The following is a 7,400-nucleotide window of genomic DNA, read 5'->3' as shown; positions in this document are numbered from 1 at the left end:
CTGACTCAAAACAAAACAACTATATATATATTAAATAAATTTAAAAATTCTAAAATAAATAAAAAATAAAATACAGATCATTGGACTGACAAAACAAACCTTTTATAACAATAAAATACCAAGTTATAAACACGGCCTAAGACCATGCCAGACAAAGGTTAAGTCACATATTCCTACACTTTAAAAGTGCACTATATTCTAATTGCCACAAGGTTTTTCTTTTTCACCAGCAGCCAAAAAAACACTAGTCTCTACATAAGCTGACTGACTGACTCTCAGCTCCTGTTCCACCAGCCATAGCTACAACTTTAATTAGACGAGAGATTGATTTCAGTAAATTTCTCTTGATAAAAAGACCACCAACCATGGACTAGTTCTGGTCAATTTACAGAAATTATACACGTTCATGGCTTTGTGATCTGAAAAGACCTTTTGATGTAGATGGCCTAATTATAATACATTTAAATATTAAGTCTCCAATACAAAATAGACATGGACTATATGTTACATGCATATTTGTTCAATGTGCTTGTATCGGGACCACCTTCATAAATATGCATAGCTCCTCCTGTAGCCTATTAAATACGTATATTTAGCTAACTTTTCATCTCCCGACAGAAGCTCTGGATACAACTGACAGTGAAAAACATGCACTATAATTAAGAATAAATATCATGTGTACATCCTGGGTAACTCCAAAAACATATCCTCAGCATATAAGACATATGCAAGAAAATTAATACTATATCTTATCCCACAATACCCTAAAATCAATGGCTTTCCTCATGATTTAGATCAGGCTTCTCCTGATAAAAAAAAAATTACTCATAATTTTAGCCATGATTCTAGAGATAGGTTTAGTCCTCCATTGTGAACTATATTGCTATTACACACTCACCATAATGCTCCTGTAATCTCTTCTGTAAGCCTAAGGACTCACAAATACTTTTCACTCAGGGTTCAACTCCAGGTTCCATTCCATGCCCCCACAACTACACCACTTTTCAGCAAAAAGTAGCCAAAATAAATATATTACTCATTTTCCATAAAAATAAAATAAAACTTAGGTTGGGGGTGGTGGCTCATGCCTGTAATCTCAGCACTTTGGGAGGCTGAGGTGGGTGGATCACTTGAAGCCAGGAGTTCAAAACTAGCCTGGCCAACATGGCAAAACCCTATCTCTACTAAAAACACAAAAATTAGCCAGGTGTGGTGGTGCGTGCCTGAAATCCCAGTTATTTGGGAGGCTGAGGCACAAGAATTGCTTAAACCTGGGAAGCAGAGTTGCAGTGAGCTGAGATTGTGCCACTGCACTCCATCCTGGGCAACAGAGTGAAACTCTGTCTCTAAATAAATAAATAAATAAATAAATAAATAAATAAATAAATCTTAACAGAGGGGAGTTTATAATCAGGTACTTCAGTTTTAAAAATCTGTTTTAATCACTGACTTTATTTATTTACTTATTTATTTATTATTTTTAACTTTTATGGGTTCCAGTAGGTATATATATTTCTGGGGTATATGAGATGTTTTGATACAGGCATGCCATGTGAAATTAGCACATCATGGAGAATGAGGTATCCATCCCCTCAAGCATTTATCCTTTGAGTTGCAAATGATCAAATTACGCTTTTTAAGTTATTTTAAAATGTACAGTTACGTTATTATTACTATAGTCACCCTGTTGTGCTACCAAATAGTAATTCTTATTCATTCTTTCTATTTTTTTGTATCCATTAACTATCCTTTTCTGCCCCCCATCCCCACAATACCCTTCCCAGCCTTCGATAAACATCCTTCTATTCTCTATGTTTATGAATTCCATTGTTTTCATTTTTAGATCCTTCAAATAAGTGGGAACATGTGATGTTTGTCTTTTTGTGCCTGGTTTATTTCACTTAACAATGATCTCCAGTTCCATCCATGTTGCTGCAAATGACTGGATCTCATTCCTTTTTTATGGCTGAATAGTACTGCGTTGTGTATATGTTCCACATTTTCTTTATTCATTCATGTGTTGATGGACCAGGTTGCTTCCAAATCTTAGCTATTGTGGATAGTGCTGCAGCAAACATAGGAATGCAGGTATCTCTTCGATATACTGATTTCCTTTCTTTTGGGTATATACCCAATAGTGGGATTGTTGGATCCTATGGTAGCTCTACTTTTAGTTGTTTGAGGAACTTCCAAACTGTTTGTTCTCCATAGTGGTTGTACTAATTTACATTCCCACCAACAGCATACAACAGTTCCCTTTTCTCTACATTTTCACCAGCATTTGTTATTGCATCTTTTGGATATAAGCAGTTTTGACTGGGGTGAGACAATTTCTCTGATGATAAGTGATTTTGAGCACCTTTTCATATGCCTGTTTGCCATTTGTATGCCTTCTTTTGAGAAATGTCTATTCAAATCTTTTGCCCATATTTTGATCGATTTATTAGATTTTTTTTCCTACAGGGTTGTTTGAGCTCCTTGTATATTCTTGTTACTAATCCCTTGTCAGATGGGTAGTTTGCAAATATTTTCTCCCCTTCTGTGGGTTGTCTCTTCACTTTGTTGATTGTATCCTTTGCCATGCAGAAGCTTTTTAACTTGATGTGATCCCATTTGTCCATTTTTGCTTTGGTTGCCTGTGCTTGTGGGGTATTGCTCAAGAAATCTTTGCCCAGACCAATATCCTAGAGTTTTCCTCCAATGTTTTCTTATAGTAGTTTCACAGTCTGAGGTCTTAGATTTAAATCTTTAGTCCATTTTGATTTGATTTTTTTATATGGTGAGAGATAGGGTCTAGCTCCATTCTTCTGTGTATGGATGTCCAGTTTTCCAGACACCACTGATTGAAGAGACTGTCTTTTCCCCCAGTGTATGTTCTTGGCACCTTTGTCAAAACTGAGTCAGTGTAGGTGTGTGGGTTTGTTTCTGAGTTTTCTATTCTGTTCCATTGGTCTATGTGTCTGTTTTTATGCCAGTACCATGTTCTTTTGGTTACTATAGCTCTGTAGTATAATTTCAAGTCAGGTAATGTGATTCCTCCAGTTTTGTTCTTTTTACTTAGGATAACTTTGGCTATTCTAGGTCTTTCATGGTTCCATATAAATTTTAGGATTTTTTTTCTACTTCTGTGAAGAGTGTCATTGGTATTTTGATAAGGATTGCATTGAATCTGTGGATTGCTTTGGGTATTATAGATATTTTAACAATATTAATTCTTCCAGTCTATGAACATGGAATATTTTTCCATTTTTTGGTGTTCTCTTTAATTTCTTTCATCAGTATTTTATAGTTTTCATTAGAGAGATCTTTCACTTCTTTGGTTAAGTTAATTTCTAGGTTATTTAATTTTATGTGTGACTATCATAAATGGGATTACTTTTTAAAATTTCTTTTTCACATTGTTCCCTGTCGGAATATAGAAATGCCGCTAATTTTTGTGTGTTGATTTTGTATCCTGCAACTTTACTGAATTTGTTTATTAGTTCTAATAGTTTTTTGTGTGTAGAGTCTTTAAGTTTTACCATAGATAAGATCATATCTTCTGCAAACAAGGATAATCTGACTTATTCCTTTCCAGGAATGCCCTTCATAACTTGGATGCCCTTCATAACTTTCTTCTGTCTGATTGCTCTAGCTAGGACTTTCAGTACTATGCTGAATAACAGTGGTGGCAGTGGGCATCCTTGTCATGTTCCAGATCTCAGAGGAAATGCATTCCGTTTCTCCCCATTCAGTATGATATTAGCTGTGGGTCTGTCATATATGGCTTTTATAATGCTTGGATATGTTTCTTCTATCCTCAGTTTTTTAAGAGTTTTTATCATGAAGGAATGCTGAATTTTATCAAATGCTTTTTTTTTAGCATTAAGTGAAGTGATCCTGTGGTTTTTATCCTTCATTCTGTTGATATGATGTATCATGTTGATTGATTTACATATGTTGAACCATCCTTGCCCCCGAGGGATAAATCCCATTTGGTCATGAGGAATGATCTTTCTAATGTATTGTTGAATTAGGATGCTAGTATTTTTGCTAGTATTTTTTGAGGATTTTTGCATCAACATTCATCAGATATATTGGCCTGTAGTTTTCTTTTTTTGATGTGTCTTTGCCTGATTTTGGTATCAGGGTAATGCTGGCTTTGTAGAATGAATTTGAAAGTATTTCTTCCTCTTGTATTTTTTGGAATAGTATGAGTAGGATTGGTATTAGTTCTTTTATAAATGTTTCATAGAATTCAGCAGTGAAGCCATTAGATCTTGGGCTTTTCTTTGCTGGGTGACTTTTTATTAGGGTTTCAATCTCATTACTTATTATTAATCTGTTCAGATTTTCAATTTATTACTGCTTCAATCTTGATAGGTTGTATGTATCTCAGCATTTGTCCATTTCCTCTAGGTTTTTTAATTTATTGGCTTATAGTTAGTCATAGTAGCCACTAATGATCCTTTGAATTTCTGCAGTATCAGTTGTAATGTCTCCTTTTATATTTCTGATTTTATTTATTTGGGTCTTCTCCCTTTTTCCTTAGTTTGGCTAAAGGTTTGCCAATTTTGTTTACCTTTTTTTTTTTTTTAAACAACTTTTGTTTCTTTGATCTTTGGGTTTTTAAAATTTTAGTTTCATTTATTTCCATTCTGATCTTTATCTATTTTGATATAAATTTTGGGTTTGGTTTGCTCTTGCTTTTTTAGTTCTTTAAGATACATCATTAGATTGTTTATTTGAAGTTTTTCCTCTTTTGTGATGTAGGCACTTATAGCTATAAACTTCCCTCTTAGTACTGCTTTTGCTGTATCCCATGGGTTTGGGTATGTTGTGTTTCCATTATCATGAAATTTTTAAATTCCCTTCTTAATCTCTTCATTGACCCACTGGTCATTCAGGAGCTTATTGTTTAATTTCTATGTGTAGTTTCCAAAATTCCTCTAGTTATTACTTTCTAGTTTTATTCCATTGTGGTTAGAGAAGATGCTTGATATTATTTCAATTTTTAAAAAATATTTTAAGACTTGTTTTGTGACCTAACATGTGGTGTATCCTTGAGAATGATCCATGTACTGAGGAAATATGTGTTTTCTGCAGTTCCTGGATGAAATGTTCTGTAAATATCTGTTAGATACATTTTGGTCAATAGTGCGGATTAAATCTGATGTTTCTTTATTGATTTTCTGTCTGGAAGATCTGCCCAATGCTGAAAGTGGGGTATTGATGTTTCCAGCTATTATTGTATTAGGACCTATCTCTTTAGCTCTAATAATATTTCCTTTATATATCTGGGTGCTCCAGTGTTGGGTGCATATATATTTAAAATTGTTATATCTTTTTGTCAAATATATCATTTTAACATTATATAGTGATCTTATTTGTCTCTTCTTATAGTTTTTGTGTTGAAGTCTATTTTGTCCGATATAAGTATAACAACTGCTGCTTTTTTTTGTTTCCATTGGCATGGAATATCTTTTTCCACCTTTTTTTTTTTTTTTTTTTTTTTTTTTTTTTTTTCCTCACTGCCTGTAAGATCAGGTATTTATTCAAGAGAAGCTGTCCAAAATGATGTGACCCTTATGGAATAATCAAATTTTAGAGTTTATGCAGCAGGCTTCTTTTCCTCTGTAGTAGGTTTCTTTTCTGCAGGCTTCTTTTCAGGGTCTGGTTTCTTGGTAGCTGCTGCCTTTTTTTCCCACCAGAGGCTTCTTCTGCTTCTTAACACCAACAGCAGCCTTCTTTCCTTTCTTACCTACCACAGGCTTCTTGCCTGCAACCGCCGCCTTCTCATCTGATTTGGCTTCTAGTGCTGCTGCTGCTGCTGCTGCAGCTGCCTTATCCACCCGGAGCTTGTGATTCCTGGCCTGGCAAAGAATGGTATTCCGGCGCATGGTCTTTGCATATGGGTTTAGCTTCAACATGATTCTCAGGTTTTTCAGTGGGTTCTTTAGGACTCTGCGATGAATCTTCTTGCGTGGTGCTCGAAGGGCTCTTTGGATCTCTGGGCTTTTCAAGATTCTGCTAAGATCTGCATTAATCATCTTGTGCATGGGAAGATTGTAGTTACTATTGAGGGAAGCGGCTTTACGCCAAGTGCCATACAATTCATCTAACTTCCGGAAAGCACTCTCAGTCCAAATGCAGAAACGTCCCACATGCCCACCAGGAGCAAGCTTCAAAATGTTCAGTTTGCTTACATTAAGCAGAATAATTCCAGGGATGTTTCTGAAAGCCTTGATGATGCCATTATCCTCATTATAGATGATGCACGGCCCCCTGCGCTGGATACGGCGGTGGTTTCTCATTTTGCCTTTGCCAGCTCTCATTCGCTGAGAGACGTAGACCTTTTTGATATCATTCCAGGCTTTAAGTTTCTTAAGGAGCAAAACAGCTTCCTTGGTCTTCTTGTAGCCTTCAACTTTATCTTCCACTACCAAAGGAAGTTCAGGAACTTCCTCAATACGATGACCTTTAGACAAGACCAGTGCTGGTAGGGCTGAGGCAGCCAGGGCAGAACAGATGGCATATCGTTTTTGGGTTGTGTTCACTCTACGATGCCAACGGCGCCAGGTTTTGGTTGGTGCAAACATTCGGCCTCCAGGACACATGTTTCCAAAAGCACCCTGGCCAGAGCGGTGAGTCCCACCACCTCGAACTCTGGGAATTCGAGCCACAGCTCTGCCAGTACCCTAAGACTCAGCACTGGTCTGATGACCTGCTAATTCACTGACAGCGTAGGGCTGTCTGTTGTTTTTGCGCAAGTTGGTGTGAACAAAGTTCACAATATCTGGTCAAATAGGAGCCTTGAATACAGCAGGCAAAGTGACATTTTTGCCAGATGACTCCCCCTTTTCGGAGTACACCGATATCAGTGGGCGAGCACATGCCATGGCAGAGAGAGGACACAACCACGCTCCTCTCACACCGGATGCTGTACAGGAAAAGGCTTTTTCCACTTCTTTATTTTCAGTCTAGGTGTATATTTATAGGTGAAGTGTGTTTCTTGTAGGCAATGGATCAATGGTTTTTTTTCATCCATTCAGCCAGTCTATGTCATTAGATTGAAGAGTTTAGTTCATTTATATTCAATGTTATTATTGATAGGTAAGAACTTACTACTGCCATTTTGTTATTTGTTTTCTGTTTGCTTTGTGGTCTTCTCTTCCTTCTTCCATTCCTGTCTGCCTCTATTAAAGATAATTTTCTCCCACTGCACTCCAGCCCTGGGACAGAGCGAGACTCCAACTCAAAAAAAAAAAAAAAAAAGATAATTTTCTCTGGTGATATGATTTAGTTTCTTGCTTTTTATTTTTTTTGGTATCGATTGTATGTTTTTTGGTTTTAGGTTACTATGAGGCTTGCAAATACTGTCTTATAATTCATTATTTTAACATGGTAACAACGACACTATT

General features: G+C 36.3%; 1 pseudogene across 1 annotated transcript; it reads right to left on the bottom strand.

Moving 5' to 3' along the window:
* Positions 1–5,507: 5,507 nt before the first annotated feature.
* Positions 5,508–6,914, bottom strand: LOC104675218 (annotated as a pseudogene). The gene has a single exon (XR_749745.2). The product of XR_749745.2 is annotated as a 60S ribosomal protein L4 pseudogene (transcript).
* Between the last annotated feature and the right edge of the window lie 486 nt (positions 6,915–7,400).

Source organism: Rhinopithecus roxellana, chromosome 6 (genome assembly GCF_007565055.1).
Source record: "Rhinopithecus roxellana isolate Shanxi Qingling chromosome 6, ASM756505v1, whole genome shotgun sequence".
NCBI classification, from domain to species: domain Eukaryota; kingdom Metazoa; phylum Chordata; class Mammalia; order Primates; family Cercopithecidae; genus Rhinopithecus; species Rhinopithecus roxellana.
Note: the sequence above shows the minus strand (reverse complement) of the source record. Positions and strands in the feature narration are given on the sequence as shown.